General features: G+C 41.6%; 1 protein-coding gene and 1 long non-coding RNA gene across 2 annotated transcripts in view; one reads left to right on the top strand and one right to left on the bottom strand.

Moving 5' to 3' along the window:
• Positions 1-19,411, top strand: part of RORA (RAR related orphan receptor A) — a 706,076-nt gene that overhangs the window by 337,604 nt on the left and 349,061 nt on the right. The gene's annotated exons all lie outside the window — the stretch shown is intronic.
• On the bottom strand, positions 10,962-17,633 carry LOC116589820. The gene is made up of 3 exons (XR_004285413.1): positions 17,590-17,633; positions 16,056-16,187; positions 10,962-11,229 (listed from the first exon to the last, which is right to left on the bottom strand). It is a non-coding gene; the product is annotated as an uncharacterized LOC116589820 (long non-coding RNA).

Genomic DNA, 19,411 nt, shown 5'->3' with positions numbered 1-19,411 from the left:
CTAGCATGTGTCCGCCTAGGCCCTTCTCCTGGTGAGACCTCTCTCCAGTAGTGGCAACCCTGGTGGCTGTGCCCAGAAAGGCTACAGTGGAGGAGGCCACGGAGCTCAAGGTCTCAGGGGGAAGTCAAGCAAGTGGGGCCATAAAAACAGAGGCCTGGCAGACAGTAATAAAGATAGATCAAGGGTCCTGAGGTCGTGATGAAATTAAGCATCAGTAAAACTCATTGCTGGAAAGGAGAGTGCTGGCCATTGTCCCCACCTTTCTCCTCATTAATGTTTGTTCCTTTAGATCAGTGCTTTTTTTGTTTTGTTTTGTTTGTTTGTTTTAAGATTTTATTTATTTATTTGACAGGCAGAGATCACAAGTACACGGAGAGGCAGGCAGAGAGAGAGGAGGAAGCAGGCTGTCTGCTGAGCAGAGAGCCCGATGCTGGGCTCGATCCGAGGACCCTGGGATCATGACCTGAGCCAAAGGCAGAGGCTTTAACCCACTGAGCCACCCAGGTGCCCCTAGATCAGTGCTTTTTGAAAGGTGCTTTGAGGAGCCCTTAGGGCGGCCAAGGCAAAGGCCTCGGGGTTAAATTGGAGGTGGAAGATGGTGGCTGAGGTGTTGAATGAACAAGTGAAGGGCAAAATTTGTTTATTTTTAACTGCCTTGGTTTCATTTAAGGAAAGGAATCCTGTAATTAAGAGGGGGGTGGGGAGATAACACCATTGGCAGAGATTTTTGTATTTCTCAAGTCACTCTCAAGTTATTCAAACAATTCTCAAGAGTTTTTTGTATTTACTCAAAGCAGAAATATAAGAAATTTAATCTTCGTTTCATCATTTTAATGTCTGAAGAAATTAGACCATTATTATTTTATTTTAATCGATTTTAATTTATACCTTTTACAGAGGCTTTGAGCTGGCCTACAACATATCCACAAACTAAAAAATAGGTAAAAATAGGTTGAATCAAATGAAGCTGTTGAAATTTGGGTTTTAACCTACAAAAATGGAAACATCTCTAGCTTCAGAGAGATTGTTGTTTGGATTATGAGCAAGGAAAAGTTAGAATGAAGGGAAGAATGTCAAACCAGTTCCAGGGAAAGGGTGGGGCAAGAGAATAGAAATACACAGGCCCATGGACCTGCAGGGTTGCTCCTAATTGAGCCTTAAATATTCCTGGAAACCAAAGAGTAAAATAAGATGTAATTGGTCAAAAGAAAGCATTTTGATCTCACAGAGAGGCAAATCTGCTTCTTCCACTTTTATCGAAAAGAAATTACGTGTGCAGGCCCTCTTAGGGGACCCGTGGGTGATGGTGCAGATTCTTTCTTCAAGCACGCTAAGAGGAAATGCAGTCACAGATTTCATAAATCACCTTCTTATAGCAGCCCACATGATAATACCACAATCACGCTGGTGTATATTTGTTTTTAAAGGAAATAGTATTCTAAAATGACACAGAGAGGTGGAAGGTTTATGTTTGTGTCTTATTTTACAAGCGTTGAAAAAGGAAATTATTTGTTTCTGCCAAATAACATCTCAAAGCATTTCCTCTTAGTCTAGGAGGAATTTCCAGAGCCTGACCTTAAACCCCAATTCTATCAGCCTGTCAGAGATAGATTTTACTGATCTCTTCTTATGTCTGCTGTCCACTGATGTGACTTCGTGTTGTTTTAAAGTGGGTCCTCGCCATTTGTTTCTGTACTCTAAATAATTGATCAGACACTCTGAATGCCCTTCTTGGGAAAAAGCTTCAAATTATATAAATAGTGCGTTTTATAAGATGATCAGGTTGCATCTAATTAGGTCTTTGGTGTGTTATTGACTTTCGAGAGTTGTTTGCTTTTGCTTTTCCAAATAACACCAATGGCTAATATTCCTGAGCATTCTCTGTGCACCAGGCTCCATTCTAAGGGTTTTTTATATACATCATCTCACATACCCTCACCCGGTGGTCCCGTAAGTTAAGTCCTTTAATTCTTTTTATGTTACCAATAAACAAATCAAGGCTCTGAAAAGCTTAAAAAAACAAAAACAAATAACTTCCCTGAGACTACCTGGCTGACATCCAGCCAAGTCAGGATTCAGCCTATGGGCCCCGCGACCCTTGTTCTTGATCAGTATACTGCAAAGCCCAGGTGACTGTTCTTGGCAGCTGCTCAGGGGAGAGGAAGCCTGTGCTTCTAACACATGGAAACAGCCTGGCCTTGTCACACAGGAACATGGGCAGTAGAGGGACTGGATAGCCAAGAGGACCAGCGGCAGCTGGTTCTCAAAAAGCATGACACCTGGAACTAGAAGGTCAGAGGAGATCTGTGAGTCCTGTTCTGAAACCTGCTCAGGCTGACAGGGGGGTGGTTGGGTTGGGACTGAAAGAGCAGACAGATAGATACGCAGCAAAGTTCTGGAATCTAAGGAGCTCAGATGAAGAAAACAAAGACTAAAGATGATAAGACAAGGCACCAGATCTGGATAATTAGAGGGAGGGCTGCGTAATGAAAATTCTTTTAACCAATCTGCTATAGTTACTTGGGACCTTGCTTACCTCTGGGCACAAGCTACTTCATCTGGAAAAAGAAGTCCAGTAGGTCACCATAGTAATGTTGCTTCTGATGGCTACTGCTTCTGTGGGGCCTGGGTTTTCAGAGAGAGGTCTGAGCACTGACAGGAAGTTGGGATTTAGCCATGTGGCTCAACAGAGTACTTGTAGAAGAGAGCTTTCTTCTAAGCAGAGCCTTTCAGGGACCAGGACTGGCCTCTGAAAATGACCCAGACCCAGTCCCTGTGGGACAAGCAGGTGGACCCACAAAGGAGCAAGGCTATCTCAATACATCTTTAGTTTCTGGGCTCCAGTTTTCTTCCTCCCTTGTGAGATATACCAGCCACCAACAAAGCAATGCCAAACACGCAGCTCTGGTTGCGTCCCGAGAGACTGAGGGCTGGTGAGGAGAAAGTCACTCCATCCTCCTTAACATAGGAAAATAGTATTTTTTTTTTCATTTTTAAACTTTATTTTTCTTTTTTTTTTTTTTTTTTTTTTTTAGATTTTACTTATTTATTTGACAGAGAACACAAGTAGGCAGAGAGGCAGGCAGAGAGAGAGAGAGTAGCAGGCTCTGCACTGAGCAGAGAGCCCGATGTGGGGCTCGATCCCAGGACTCTGGGATCATGACCTGGGCTGAAGGCAGAGGCTTTAACCCACTGAGCCACCCAGGCGCCCCTTAAACTTTATTTTTTTAGATTATTTTTTTTTAATTTGATAGAGAGAGAGATCACAAGTAGGCAGAGAGGCAGGCAGAGAGAGAGGGGGAAGCAGGCTCCCCGCTGAGCAGAGAACCTGATGCGAGGCTCGATCCCAGGACTCTGAGATCATGACCTGAGCCGAAGGCAGATGCTTAACCCTCTGAGCCACCCTGGCGCCCCAACATCAGAAAATAGTATTAATTTAGCCTCCACACTTGATTCCTCAGCAGCCCAAACTTACTTCAGTGGAATCCATTGTTAAGGTCTGTGTACTACGGTGAGCTGTTAGAAGTAGGGCATTTTACACGTTTAGTTTGCCTTGAATAGAAATGAACCCAAATCAGGTCTCATTAGAGCTCTGCTGGTGTGTGATTTAGGCAATTTTACCATTATCTGCAAAGAGAGGAAATCATGGGTACATTCAGATGTAATTCCGTAGCATCAGAGTGAGCTCTCCCTGTTAACTGGTTGTGACTGCTGGGTTTTTCTTGTTTAATTGTTTAGTGTAGCTGCGCCTCAAGGAATGAGCACAAGTGAGTGTGATCTGGAGGTGGTCATGAAATTTTTAGACCTTGGAATGGATTCATGATTTTTAGGGTGCACTTTGGTGTTTTCGCTAAAAATACTTGGTTATTTCATGAATCAAGAAAAGACAGCAGCGTTTTGCTAGTAGTCAAAAAGTGTTTACTGAATTCTATCCTGGGCCAAAGTCAAAGAGATAGAAGACAGAGGCTGCTCTAAAACAAAGCCCCCCATAGGCTAAAGTTTCAAAAGAGAAATCCAATCAGCAGTTATTTTGTAAAGTTTTCAGCTGGCATGAAGCAACCGCTTTGTAGCATTTGCCACTGTGATGGTAACAAAGATAGTAATAATGAGGGGACAATATCTAGCATGATGTTTTTAAAATAGTGGCTCTATTGAGATATAATTCATAGACCATAAGATACATCCCCCCCCTTTTTTTATAAAGATTTTATGTATTTGACAGGGAGAGAGAGAGAGATCACAAGTAGGCAGCAAGGCAGGTAGAGAGAGAGGGGGAAAGCAGGCTCCCTGCTGAACAGAGAGCCCAATGTGGGGCTTGATCCCAGGACCCTGAGATCATAACCTGAGCCAGAGGCAGACGTTTAACTGACTGAGCCACCCAGGCACCCCTAAAAATCACCCTTTTAAAATTTACAATTAAATGGTATATACCCAGGGTGTGCAGTTATCATCACCATCTAATTTCAGAGTATTTCCATCTTTCCAAAAAGAAACCCCATATCCAGTAGCAGTCACTCCCCTCACTCCCCACTCTCAAGCTCCTAGTAACTACTAATCTACTTTCTGTCTCTATGGATTTGCCTCTTCTAGATGTTTCATATAAATGGAATCATATAAAACATGCTCTTTTGTAACTCAATTCTTTCACTAATCTTGTTTTTGAGGTCCATTCATGCTGTTACATGAGTGAGTACTTTTAATTGCCCAATAATATTCCGTTGTATGGGTATGCCACCTTTTGTTTAGCCAATCATCTGTTGATGGGCATTTAGGTGGTTTCAGTCTTTTACTATTATAAATGATGTTACTACTATAAATAATGTCCACATACAAGTTTTTGTATGGACACCTTTTTTTTTTTTTTCAGTTCTCTGGGTATATACCTAGAAGTGGAATTGCTGGTTTATATGGTAACTATAAGTCTAACATTTTCAGGAACTGCCAGATTATTTTCTGAAGTGGCCATACCACATTACAATCTTGCCACCAGTGTATTAGGGTTTCAACTTCTTTAAATCTCCTCTGGCACTTCTTATTATCTGTGATTTTGATTTTAGTCAATCCTAGTGGATGTGAGATGGTAACTTATTGTGGTTTTGATTTACATAATCACTAATGATGTTGAGTATCTTTATGTGTTTATTAGCCTTTTGTATATCTTCATTGGAGAAATGTCTGTTTCAATCTTTTACCCATTTTTTAGTTGGGTAGAGTTGTAAGAGTTCTTTATGTATGCTGGTTACAAATCCCTTATCTGATCTATGACTTGTCAGAATTTCTCCCATTTCTGTGGATTGTCTTTTCACTTTCTTGATTATGTCCCTGAAAACACAAATATTTTTAATTTTGTAGAAATTCACTTTATCTATGTTCTTTGTCACTTATGCTTTTGGGGTCAAATCTAAGAAACCAATCCCTTATCCAAAGTCACAAAGATTTATTCTTATGTTTTCTTCTAAAGGTTTTAAAGTTTTATCTTTTACAATTAGGTCTGTGATTCATTTTGAGTTAATTTTTGTATGCGCCACAAAGCAAAGATCCAGCTTAATTCTTTTGCATGTAGACTCGCAGTTGTCACAGAACCACTTGCTCAAAAAACTGTTCTTTGTTGATTGAATTGGCTTGTAATCTTGGTCTAAACCTTGATTGTTTTTTAAATCACCAACTAAATCAACTAGATCCTAGAATATCCTGGAATCACATAAAATAGTCTCAGTTCCTATTCCCAGAGAACTTGCTATCTCCTAGGGAGAAATCCTTGCCAAAAACAGGTGGAAGAACACTCATTCATTCATTTATTCAACATTATTATAGTATTCTTACAAAATATCTGGCCCTATGGTAGGCCCTGGGAAGACTGGGATCTATAAGGATAAGAGAGGACACACTGAAGCAGGTGAAGGAAACACAGCTTTCAGTTTTATTAAGACTATAGTAGGTCCCAAGGAGTTTTATTTCTATTTCTATTTGTGTTTGTACATGCTCATTCTTTTCCATCTAGTTGCCTTGATGAACCACTTCTCACCCCTGGATTCTGATGGCATATCTTCTAAAAGGTCTTTGACATAATCCTAAGATATATATACCTCTGTAATAGTTCTTAGCATGTTGAATTGTAACTGGATATCTGTCTCTTGCACTCATACTTGACGAAATAACCATGTTTTCATGGCATCATATACCTGCTAATTCCTAGATATAGATGATGCCCCATTTGTATATTAAACAAATTAATATCGGAATCAAGAGTACTAGATGGAGGGGTGCCTGGGTGGCTCAGTTGTTAAGTGTCTGCCATCGGCTCAGGTCATGATCCCATGGTCCTGGGATCAAGCCCCGAATCGGGCTCCCTGCTTGGCAGGAAGCCTGGTTCTCCCTCTCTCACTCCCCCTGCTTGTGTTCCCCTCTCTCGCTATGTCTCTCTCTGTAAAAGAAATAAAATCTTTTAAAAAAAAATTTAAAAAAAAAAGTACTAGATAGAGTTGCTCTCTTCCAATTCATTTCAGAAAAGAACTCAACAAACATCTCAACAAATGCAAGACATTGTGTTACAGGTTGACTGAGTCATGTGACCCTCTCACATTGCCTTGATCTTGATAACAAATGTTTTAAAAGTAGATGTGGGTATGGTGTGTGTGGGCACCATTGCAGTGATGTATATGACTTCCAAAGAGACCGTTGTCTTTGGCTTGGGAAAAAAGACCTCAAAATCGAATTCAAGGCCAGTGTGACCCAGATGTCTCTAGTAACTAAACCATTTGTCAGAAGGATAGTTCTACTGACTCTAACCGTGTGGTGGTCTTTTAGCCCTCCCACTTCCTGTCACAACTCACAATGACAGATCCCAGAAAACACCTAACCTCAGAAAAAAAGCACTTTTGTGGGGAGGACCAACCTCAGGAAACTAATTTTCTGTATTCTAGATGTCACACTCACAATTAATTAGTTTAAAGTTCCCTGAGAGAACCTTTATGCTGCTGTGGATTGATTTGCTTGAAATAGCAGAAATATGTGGGCCTTCAGAAGGGTGTGGCATATGAAGATCTAAAACTCTTGGCTCTCACAGCTCTGGCTTTTCTCTTTCCCTGAGGATAACTTTCATTAAATACACCGAACAACTGTGGTCTTCAAAAGAGTTTTTGGAGAACTCGATCCTTAAGTGAAACAAGCAAAAGGTTGAAAATAATTACCATGAAAAATAATATTTCAAAAGGCTCATTGGGTGGTCTCCTGGAGCACACCACCAGGTAGAAGAAGCCAAAGCGTTTAACCTCATCCAGGCATTTTAGTTTATAGTGAATATACTAAAGGCCTGGCTTCATTTGTGCATGGAAGAATTGGATTCTTTCATCCACCTTAGGCAGTCTCTACTGCAGAATTCATTCTCTTGATGACCATATTCTTCTTAAGGGTACTGTCCACTGATAGCCTCACTATTGAACATTAGATGGGACAACAGTACATACCGTTCTATCCAAAGGTTGGGAGTCGTTCTGTTTTCCCCAAATCCCTCTCCATGTATCAGAGGGCAGCTCTAAGGTTTCTTGGAGAATTGAGCAAAGTCTTGCTCAGTTGTCTAGTTTTTATTACTCATGGATCCTGCAGTTTAGACAGGACTTTGACTTGGGAGGCACAGTACCTGGTTCCCATGAGGACTCTGGTACTCACATGCCAGTCATGCCCCCTCTCTGAGACTTCTGTTTTTGTTGTTACTGTTATTATTGTCATTGTTGTCATGAAAACTAGAATTTGTTGTGGGTTTCCTGTGATTCACATGCCATGAATACATATTTATCTGGGTTATCTTAAGAGCCACCTGAGGTATAGATATCATTATTTTCCTTTTATCAATGACAAAAATGAAGTGGAGAGAGATTAAGTAGCTTGTCCCAAATCACCTTTGATAAGTGGAAAAGGCAAAGATTTGAACCCTGGAAGGCTGACCCTAAAGGCCACATTCTCAATCTTGACACTGCCACATGAGGGGAAAGTGAGGTTAAGATTAAGTGACTATCCTTTTCAACACTAAGTATCTATACTTCTGTAAGTCATTCCATAAATTCTATACCATTACTGTTTCATGCCAGTGATTTATAAGAAATTTCATGGACTGGAACAGAAGTTGGTAAACTATGGCCTACAAGGCCCAATCAGTCCCCCTGCCTGTTTATATCAATAGCTTTATTGGAATAGAGCCACATTCATTTCTTTACATATTGTCTATGGCTGCATTTTTGCTACAATGGCAAGGTTGACTACTGCTGAAGACAGTCTGGGTGTAAAGTAAAAAATATTTACTTTCCTGACCCTTTGTGAAAGCAGCTTGCTGATGTCTAAACTAAAATGGGAGGCTGTAGTGCTGGGAAGTTTATTCTGTTCACTACAGTATTTTCAGCATCAGAATGATGCTTAGTACACAGTAGGTGCTTAATATATAGTTTTGAAAGAACAATGAATGAGATAAAAAGTTTGTAATTTCATCAACTATGCCCTGGTAGATAAAGCTTCTGTCTACAAATAAGCAGAATTTTAGAATAAGCTATCCACCCCCCTACACAAAACCCATAAACTATAATGCTCAAATACATAATTTTTATGAGATGTGAACTCATAAAATGAGATTTTTACCAATTTTCTTGAGCACTTACTAAAGGTAGGGTAGTTGGTTTAGGTTTTTCTACCCTCCTCCCCCGTTCCCCTACTACTTCAGGACCTGATGTCTTGGCTTGGTAAAATTAATATTGACATTGAAAACTAGTTTATTTGTTTTAGGTGGAGTCCCCATAACGCTAGTAGACAAATATGCGTAGAAGGAGAGACAGACTGCTTTGCATTCTATCTTTGCCCCTTCTTTCATGAATTATTATGCAAAGATCAATTCCCTAGTATTTTACACCTGGCAGTTATCTACAAAATTTGCTTTCTGCTCCAGAATGTATTATTTGGGGGTTGTTTAAAATAGCAGCTGGGTATCTCTAGTTGTATCCCAATTTAATAGAGCTAATACAGCTATTTGGATGTGAGAGTTGCTTAGTAGAAGCTACTTTATATTCCAGAACCAACTTGGAAACATAATAGCTATGGTGGGTTTGTTTTTCCCCCCAGGTTCTTACAGTCATTTATCTTAGCAGTGCATTAATTAATTTTCTTTCATTATCTGGTACTTAGTCATAAAATGTTGTCATTCTCATTATGTCATTCTACAAAATGCTCTGTACATATTGTTAGTACTACTGAAATGTGTGAGCTCACTGCTAGTCATATCAGTGTATTTGGAAATCACTCTGGTAGAAATAACATTTATGTTCAATACCAAATTCTCCTGGCCTTAGAAATACATGCATACTTCTGGAATAGATCTAAGTGGCTGGCCATTTTATTCATTGATTCACTTATTCCTATAACCTACTTTGTGCTGAATACTTGGTTAAATGATTAAGATATTGGAAAATACACACACACACACACACACACATACCCTTTACCTATAAAAGACCACTGTCTGGTGCAGAGGATGTTAGGGAGACAGAATATGGGATGAACAATTTGATCATGGACTGGGGAGAGGAACCAACTGAGGTTGAGAGAGGGGAAAGGTCAGGGAAGAATCTTTAAGAACTTGACACGTGAAACCTGAAAACTGAGAAGAAGGAAAAGTGGAGAAAGATGTAAGGCCATAAATAAAGGATTGGGAAAAATAGAAAACAAAGAAAAGATGAGTAGGGATTACCCTGGTGAGAAAGATATAAAAAGGTATTCAGAGAGGACAAGAGCAGGTGAAAGGCATATAACATTAAACAGTATGTGTGCTTGTGAAAGAGCAAATAGGAGAGAGTGTTGGAGGTTAAGGTTAAAGACCTGTGTGCCGTGCTAAGGAGTTGAATTTGATGGTCTAGGTGTGGGGGAGCCACAGAATAATGCAGTAGGAGAAAACTAACTGATTGGAATGACAGTCCAGCAAGCAGTAATGCTAGCATTTGGGGCAGCAAGAGTCCCTCTGCCTGTGAATGAACCACAAATCTTCAATCACTAGATATTGGGGTGATTCTACTCTGGGCCTCAGACATCGAGCTCCTCCTAAACTAGGGTTCTCTCTACTATGTCACACTCTTAATGGGAAGATTTCCTTAGAGCACTGCCAAAACAGAAGTTCCTCCATAAAGTTTTTTAATAAAGTGTTTACTTTGGAAGAATTTTGCATTTACAAAAAGTTGCAAAGATGATACAGATTTCCCAGATGTACTTCACCCGTTTTCCCCTAATGTTAATCTCTTACATAACTATGATTCATTTGCCAAAGTTCAGAAATTAACATTGGCACATTACTAGTAAGTGAAGTTCAGACTTGACTTGGATTTCATCAGTTTTTTACATTAATGTCCCTTTTCCATTTCAGGATCCAACCCAGGATACCACATTGCATTTACATGCCCATTTTTCTGCATTGCATCCTTAAAGTTTTTAATTACATATGCTTGTGGTTTATAGAAACTGACTACATAAGAGACTTTGAACCTGGTGAGACTGGAAAAGAGAGAGCTTTCCCCTTCTGTGAAAGGGGAAAGCGTTCCTCTTTTTGTGGAAAAGCCAGCCAGCCTGTAGGATGTAGGCATAACATTCCCTTCATCAACTTTCCTAGGCTGAATGGTTTTAACAAGGTAGAAAAGAATTGGATGAGTCAAAATCTGACTGGGTGATACTTATTTGATGAGTGGCATTTTGGGTAATATGGCTGGCCATGACCTCTTGAAATAAATGGTGCTCATAAAATACTTCAAACCTTATGTAGCTATAGTCCCCATAAGCAATGCTTTGTTTGCTAGGGCAGTGGTTCAATGGTGGTCATTATTTAGTACACCTTGGGCTTGTAAGCTGAACTCTAAATTTAACAAAAAAGTTACCAAATACTTCTTAAGTGCCCTTGAAGAGTTTGGCCTCCAAATGTGTGCTTTGGTGTGGTTTTGGGGAAGAAAAAAAACAAAACTTTGATCTGCAGCAGGAGTGTAATTTGGGAAAATGTACAAAACTTCTGTTGCCTAGATCTCTAGCCCATCTCTTTTCCTAGACCTGAGCTGTCGTGCCTGGAAGTCCATTATTATCACCATTCCCCATGCTTGTTCTGATGTGCTATTTCCAGAAGTTTTCACTTTGGAGGAAAGAGAATCCATCCGAAACTTCCCAGCTTAAATCTGGCAAACCAGTCAGCTCTGGTGTGTCTTCATGATAGGACTGGTAGAGTAGACAAAAGAAATAAAACATGGTTTAAAAAGTTCCCTGCAGAAGGTGGCATTGATTTTTTTGGAGAAGAACAATATGATTAGGACTTGTCTCCCACTAGGACCAGAGGCAGGCATATTCCAATGTCATCCGATGGTTAATCAACTCTACAAGTGACTGATCTGTGACTAGTGATGGTAAGGATTCAGCTAGCCTACGGAATCTGTAACCAACGCGAACCAGAATGCTCACTGGGGAGGTGGAAAACTCTAGCCACTGGCGAGGTCTTGGGCTTTTCTGACATCAAGCAGGTTTCTGTGCAAAAGTGAGCATCGCACACACGTGGTCATAAGCTAGGTGCGCCATACAAAAGCAAGGTGTCTCTAGCTGAGTCAGCAACACAGACATTTGCCGGCTAACCACCTCTCTGCCCCATTATTGCTGCCACTTGTCCCAGTACCACCACTTCCTCAGGTCCAGGTTCTTTTTATCCACCGAGGAGCAGCATAGAAGTGGCCTCTTTTGTGCATTCTGGGAGCTACCCATATGAAAAAGACATTAGCGCCCTTCCTAAAATCCCCCCCAAATCTCTGCCTCTGGCTCTGGGATGCACTTCTCACCCTCTCGTTATCTAGATAAGTATCTAATCTCTTCTCATTTAGGATAATTAATTGGAGCACAGGATTTACATTTAATTCACCTTTATATATCCTCAGAGTGCTTAGCATGCTGCTTGGCACACAACAGTAATGCAATAAATATCTCAATAAGTAGCACCTGGTTATGCTGCTGATGACCGTGCCCCCAGCCTAGCTCATCACCTCGCCAGTGAAATTATGAGTAATAAGGAGTCCTGGCCAGATGTCCAATTGAATTCCAATGACACTGTTGCAAAGACCACTTCAGGAGATCTTTTCTTTGGCCTAATCGACCATGATGAGCTTTTTGCCCCAAATGAGGGAAGACAAGCAGACAACTGAAGAAGATAGACAACCCCACAAGAAACAAACCCCACAAGAAAAAAAAGAAATTTCCTTTCTCACAATTCCTCACTGTTTCTCCATACCCACCATGGGTTAAAATCAGACTCCTTTACACAGGTACCAGCAGAAACTGGATGACATAAGTCCCTTTTTCTTGACACTGCTGTAGATTCAGAGTTGTACACCGTATCCTCGCTGAGTTGCCTCCTCTCTCTGGGATGAAGCGTGAGGAGTGTGGAGGGAGGAGGAAAGGCAGTCCACAAAAAACCAGAGGGACCAGAGGAGGATAACATGGGGGTTGGGACCAGCATTCTCCTTGGGACCAGCAGTACTTATTCAATTGTTGCCCATTTTACGGTGTTCCAGGGAGGAGAGAGAGAACTATAGTTGCCTGCTTGCCTTCTAATGTGTCTCCCCCTGCCCCACAAAAGCCTGGAGCATCTCCCACATAAGAGCTTTGGGAATTCCCTAACCTGGGACCAGCTGAGGCAGCTTGAAGCTGAAATATTTTTAGCATTTATTATGTGACTGGCCACTGCTTGCCACCAGCCCCGCCCACTCACAGTTCAAGAAGCTCTACCAACAAGAGATTGCCAGTCTTGTGTCCAACCAAAGTACTGACTGACCCAGGAGTATGGAAACCTGTCCTTAATTACAGAGGCTGCCATTTCGTCTCCACGTAGACGCAGGGGCACCTGGACCACCTACGTTGTGGACCATCTGGGGAGACACGTACTGCCCCAATCTCTATTATAAAAGGCCCCTTCCGGGATTTTCATGAAAAAGAAAACTCCATCTTTAAAATAATAAAATCTGTATCTCTGGAGAATTTCCCACCTCTTAATTCTGTCCCATTCAGGTGCCTGTCAATTCATTAGAAAAAGGTCAGTGGAAGACGGTTACCATGGTTGCATTGGGGACCTGCAATTTTAGGGTCATTCCACCCAAAATGTAGAGAGCTGATGTGGTTGTTTTTTCCTCCATGTGGCACATTTTCTGAAGGACACCACCATCAAAAGACTGTAAAATAATGCGGGTGCATAATGGAGCGACTCGGTGTGAGGTTGACAGTAATGAAACTCGAATGTCCATCACATTTGGCATGCGTTCTAGACAGCTTCGTTGTTTGAAGTGTGCTGTCTGTGCCTTGGTGGAAATAATCAGGTTGCCAACCTGTTTTTGGCAAGCCGTAGCGGAAGCAGCTCTTTACTTACAGATAGATAGCAAGGCATGAAGCACTTTCTGACATTTTCTCAAGTCTCCCCTCCCAGGGTGTTTTCCCCTGGGAAATGCTATAATAGCCAACTGGTAAGGTCCCAAATGAAATGTATACATGAAAGAACAGAGAACTTCTAATAAAAGGACATTCCAATCTTCCTCTCCCCCCAACACCCTTATGCTACCTCAGACTAAATGGATTTGACACCCAAGTATCACCCACCGTGGGGTTGAAAGGAAGGCGAACAGTGACCTCGTCCAGCCCGCACCAGCCATGTAAGTCGCCCTCACAATTCGCCCTCACAATAGCCACACAAGCAGGATGGGTGGTTGGCTCCTGGGTCTCTGATTCCTCTGATGACTTAGAGCTCACTCACCCGACAGGACAGTCAGGTTTGGAAGTTAATCTTAAACTAACAAGATAGCTTTCAATGCATAAATCCTCTTCAATAAGAATGGCTACTTTTTTTTTTTTCCAACTGCTGGCTGAGTGCACTGAGAGCTCCCCCGCTTGCCCTGCACCCGCTCATATACTATTCACAACCACCTCAAAGGGAGGTATTATTATTCTTATTTTATAGTTAAAGAAACTGAGGTTGAGTTGGCCAAAGTGCTTATTCAGTTTATTCACAGAACCCCTAGTGACAGGAACCACACAGCTGGTCTTGAAGCAACTCTGACTCTCAGAAACGGCTTCTTTTTAAGGTAAAACGTGTTTCCCTCTAAAGCAAGCAGTACGCATTTATTGAGGAGCTGCCGAACTTCAGGCACGATGCTAGGCATTTCAGATTCAAAGAAATAATGGGTTTGATTTATGCCCATACTCATATTTTTACCTCATTTTAAGAAATATTGGGGGCAAATTAAAAGGAAACTTCTGGTATACAATGGCAGGATATAAATAGGACTAGAGAGCCAGGATCAGAGGAAGCATAAATAAAAGTGAAAGCTACCTTGACCAAATGAAAAATATACTACACAAACCAAATGGAATGAGAAACATTGTGTCAATTTGTTTATATTTGACCGGGGCATCCCCAAAGCCAGAACAAAAGGGAGACGCTGTTAAATCACAAGACTTAAAAACAAAATGATGGCCAAAACAGGGTAGCTTTTTTCCCTGCAATTAAATGGTGAAAAGAAATCTCTCTCAGAAGACGACGTATTGGGAGCATTTGGGAGATCAACTTCGCTGTAGCCTTAGCAAAATTCCTCCAGGATATGCATTAAAATACTTAAGGGTAGTTGTTCTTGAAGGAGAGCATTAAATTAACTTGGCATATAATAGGGCACTATAAGTCAAGTAGGTAGCCTGTGCCCTTCCATCCTTTATCCTCCCGAAAGTATAAAACATTGCTCCTGGCACAGAGGATCTTCATTACAGATCTCAGATACTGAAACATAGAGACATGCCTGAGCCCCAGACTATGAGTGATCAGAACTCAGAGAGCAGGAACTCTTCTGAGTTTTCAGAGAACTAACCCATCACTGTGGGCTGAGCCTTTGAGGGGCCATTTCTAGGAAAGAATGACCTTTGAGCTGAGTCGCACTGAACAAGCATGGGAGGGAGATGGAGGAAAGATGAGTCAGGCTAAACGTGACTGATTTGATTTATTCCTTTCACTTAAACTGTGTTGTGCCTCAATTTCATGTGTCTGTGGAGGACACTCACCCTTGGCACCAACTGGAAAGTGAAACTGCAGGGCGTTCATGGGCTCTGGCCAAGGAGCCATCAGCAATCCCATTACCAGTGCTTCGAGTGAGTCTCATAAGGCAGATTTGGCTCCAAGCAGCAACCACAGCTCGATTTTCATAAAGTAATTTCACTTGTTTGTCCCAGTTAATATTAATAAGCCCAGGGCTACACGCATCTACTTATCAGAGCACAAAGATAATAGAATAATGGAATGTTCAAGCTGAAATGGACCTCGGAGAACTTGTAGTCCAACTTCCTCATTTGATAGATGAGGAAGTGGAGGTGGGAAGAAGTGAAGGGCCAGGTTGCAGAGAGTCGGATTTACAGACCAACTGAGCTGGAACCCAGTCTCTCCAACAGCCAGCCCAAGGCATAGTCTGTCAGAGTTGTCTGGCATCCTCCTACCTCATCCCTGAGAACGGGAGTGTGCTAGAAAGAACCTTGGACCACGCACCAGGAGAACCAGGACTTCAACATATCTTCATTCATTTTTATCTGGAGTTTCTCTGGACTCTTACTTTCTCATCACCACCTCAACTTCCTGTAAACATGGATGCCCGACGCTGTTCCCCAGAAGAGGAGATAAGATAAAACAAAGTCTCTGCAACACCGTGGTCCCTTCGGTTTAGCCCAAACTCAGCACAGACCTGGTGCTAGCAGGTGGTACTTGGTGCTCTGTGACTTTGAACATACTTTCTTATCTCATGGAACCTAAGCTTCACTAGACTGTTGTCATTATGATATGAGTCAGGGCATATAAATCATATGGCACAAGGCCTAGCACTGAGATGCTCAAACATGCTCATTTCTTGATTGTGTTCTTGCCTTCTGCCTTCCTGGTAGACCAGATGTAAGTCCATGTGTGCCTCTAAGGGACATGAATCATCTAGAACTCCACGTAGTCAGAATGTGGAGTGATATCATGTGCCTAAGTTACTTACCTCTTTCCACTGAATAAGTCAGTCTGCGGGGTCTCATTTCCATTTCTCTTCAACTAGCCAAACATCCATTTTCACCTTCTGCTGGCCCAGGGACAAATAAATCACATTTCAAGTGGTCCCAGGACAATTCAGCTTTAAAGAAAAAGAAAGGATGGCAACATGAAGGACGTTTGCTGTGTTGGGCTGTCACTGGGTCCCCATCGGAATCATGAAAAATTATGGCCAATAAAATAACATTTTTCAAAATGTGACACTACCCTTAAATTTATCTTGGGCAGTAAATGGATTTTGAAGAGAATATTTGAGGGCAGTTCATTTTTCAAGCACTCAATAACACATCATAAATGAATCGCATTATTAATTTATAATAGAATAATTGTTTTGTCGCAACAGCCATTTTCACAAGCTCTGGCATTAATTTTCTCTTTCTTTTTAATCATCTCAAAATATAAGCGCATACACCACCCCAGCCTGCCACCCAGTCTTCTCCATTTATACGGAATTGATTCTGACTGCTTGGCTAGAGAATCTTCTGGCCATCCTTTTGTGACAATGAGAGAGAATGGGAGCAAAAGCAGCTAGCTCAGACTGAGACTGACTGTCTTCTAAATAGTTTGCTAAAGAGCTTAACTGTAGTATTTTATCGAGTCTCCCCAATAATCCTGAAAAGTAGCTGCCATTATTATGCCCATTTTACATATGAGGAAACAGGAAGAGAATCTTTTTCTAAAGCAACAAGACAGAAAGGAACACCATTTTCCACTGAGGAGGCTTCGTGAATACAGGTTTCACAGACCAGGTGTGCTAAAATCAGGGTGCGTTGGACTGTCATCCCCTTTATATAACAGAACATGTAGTATCCTCTTTAATGGCACCAAGTTAAAGCAGCGAAGGGCAGAGAAAAATGGAGCAAAGTACTTATAGAGTGAAGACCAAGAGAGCAAAGTCTTTGGGAATGCATTTCCTTTTTGTAATGAATGATCCAGTTGGGTGGCTTGCCGATGTCATAATGTTCGTCCAACTCTGACGTGTACAGGTGTCCTGATTGTTTTCTTCCTGGAGCATCAGGACACCTGGGTGCCAGACCCCTGTTCTGTCACTCAACATTTGTGCCATTTTGGTAAGTTGTTACATCTTTCCGAATCTCAGCTTCCCCCCCCCCCCCACTGTGAAAAATTTGCCCTCCAGTGTCAGTATTCCCGGAGGTTGTATTGACCAGATCGAAGCAACTGTTTACATACTAACCATGAAGAGGATGAGGGAGAAACAGGGCATCTTTAATGCCTAGCACTCAACATACAAAAACTTAGCCTTGCATTTCAACCTGTCTGAAGGGAGAGCTATATAATTGGACTTCAGAGAGGAAAAAGCCCATATGAAAGCTTAATAATAACAATAACCCAAAAAAAGGCAGTCTTAAAGCATCACGACACTAAAAGCTCATTAAGATCTCTGTCCCAGCTATTACACTCCTAATTGAACAGTTACACAAATAGACGTACAATACAATCGTGACTCTAATTAAGGCTCCGACCTCAGAATCTAGTAGAAGCTTGTACAGTTCCTGCTCCCTTCCCCCCTCCCCCTTTAAATAGCTGTTCTGGGTAAGCTTTGGGAAGAGAAACTGTCCTATTATGACTTCACTGAAATAACATGAAAACTCATACAAGTGCCTCTTTTTTGTTTCTTTCCTTAGCCCAAATCACCTCTCCCACTCCCCATTTCTTCCCATTCACCACAGGGAATGTGTTCTTTGGTGGGAGAGGATGCAGTTTGCCAACTCCAGTGGTGTCTGTCCTATGATTGTCCACATTTTTCTGCAGGGCCTTCCATCGGTGTCTTGATCTATAGGACTGTGGGTCTAAGTCCTGCCTGGTACTCTCAAGCAAGGCTCTCTCCCTATTAGATAAAAGGCTTTCTTGCCCTTGTGCATGTATTAGTTTTACTTTCTCTTGCCACTTTTTTTTTTTTTTTTGCTCATATATACATCCCAGCTAAGAATTTTAACAGATAGACAGTTTCGAGTTTCTCTGCACTTTTCCCTCCTCCTTCTTGTCCTGACCTTCGCAGAGAAGAGGGATGCCAAGACCCACAGGCGGTAACCTTGGGAGGAGGGGTAAAAATCAAGGTCTGTCTTTGAATAATGAAGAGTCCACAGGCTTAGAAAAATTCTAAAGGAAGAAAAAAAAAGAAAAATTCTAAAGGAAGTTAAAGATCTGTATATAGAAAACATTCCTGAAGTGCCCAGTTTCTGTCCCCTCTGAACTGACTGCGTTCCACGTTAATGGAGGTTGGCATATTTGTCAAGCAGAGCTATGATAAAATCTAGAGTGAAAATAATTTGAGCTTGAGGTTGACCACCTCCATGAATTGATTTCTTTCTGTCCTAAAACTAAGGACCTATTTCCAGGGCAGCTTAGTATACCTACTGAGGAGAGCCCAGTGACCTAGAATTCCTTTAGATCCTTTTGTCTCCTGCTATCTGAGTGGTGTGGTCTTCTGCAGGGCCACTGAAATAGAGGGGAGTCTAACACACCAGGATACTTGATGTCAAGTTACATAAAGAGAAAGGCGGTTTAGGGAGACCCTTCATTCCTTGGAATTTCAAAAAAATATTTTTCACGCTTAACAGTAAAAAGTAGCTGCCTTTGCTTGACCATGAGTACAGTGTAAAGAGAATCCTCGTCTCAGTGCCACACATACTAGCCATGTCACACTGTGACAAGCCACCAACGACCCCGGGGGCAGTGACTCTGAGAGCCCAATGAGCAAACATTTATGAAGGTGCTTTTAAACAGAAATGTGGCCTCACCAATGTAAACGCTTGAATCTACAGACAGATCCAGGTCCTCTAGTGGGAGTTGATTTTCAAAAATTAAGAGGTAAGCACATTTTTCTGAGACATGTGATTGACATTAAGCTACCTCTGCTATGGATGGTTGACCTCTTTATCAACTGGGTTATGCATGTGATTCCCTCATGCATTTTCAATTCCAAAAAAGATAAGCATTGTCCATGGTGTCTTTGGGATCTAGTTTTATTGTCGACATCCTCAGGAAGAGCCCAAAAGTCTTTCCTGCTAGAAAATCAAGCTAGAGCGTGATTGTTAAGGATATCCCTTTGGACTATGTACGCACTATTATAAAAACTTTTCCCACCATGTAATTGCTGGGTGCATCTGTCACTCCCAGCTGGGACATCAGGGACTCAAGGACAGAAAATCTCCCGCTCCAGGCCCCAACATAGTTTTTAGCACCTGGTGGATGGTCACTAAATATTTGAAAAGAGAAAGGCAGTGGGAGGAGAAAGGGGGGAGTTCCACATTGAATTCTAAATACCAACACATCCCCTAGCAC

The sequence above is a fragment of the Mustela erminea genome, chromosome 5 (assembly GCF_009829155.1).
Source record: "Mustela erminea isolate mMusErm1 chromosome 5, mMusErm1.Pri, whole genome shotgun sequence".
Classification (NCBI taxonomy): Eukaryota; Metazoa; Chordata; class Mammalia; order Carnivora; family Mustelidae; genus Mustela; species Mustela erminea.
The sequence above is the reverse complement of the archived record's forward strand: the minus strand, read 5'-3'. Positions and strand labels throughout refer to the sequence as shown.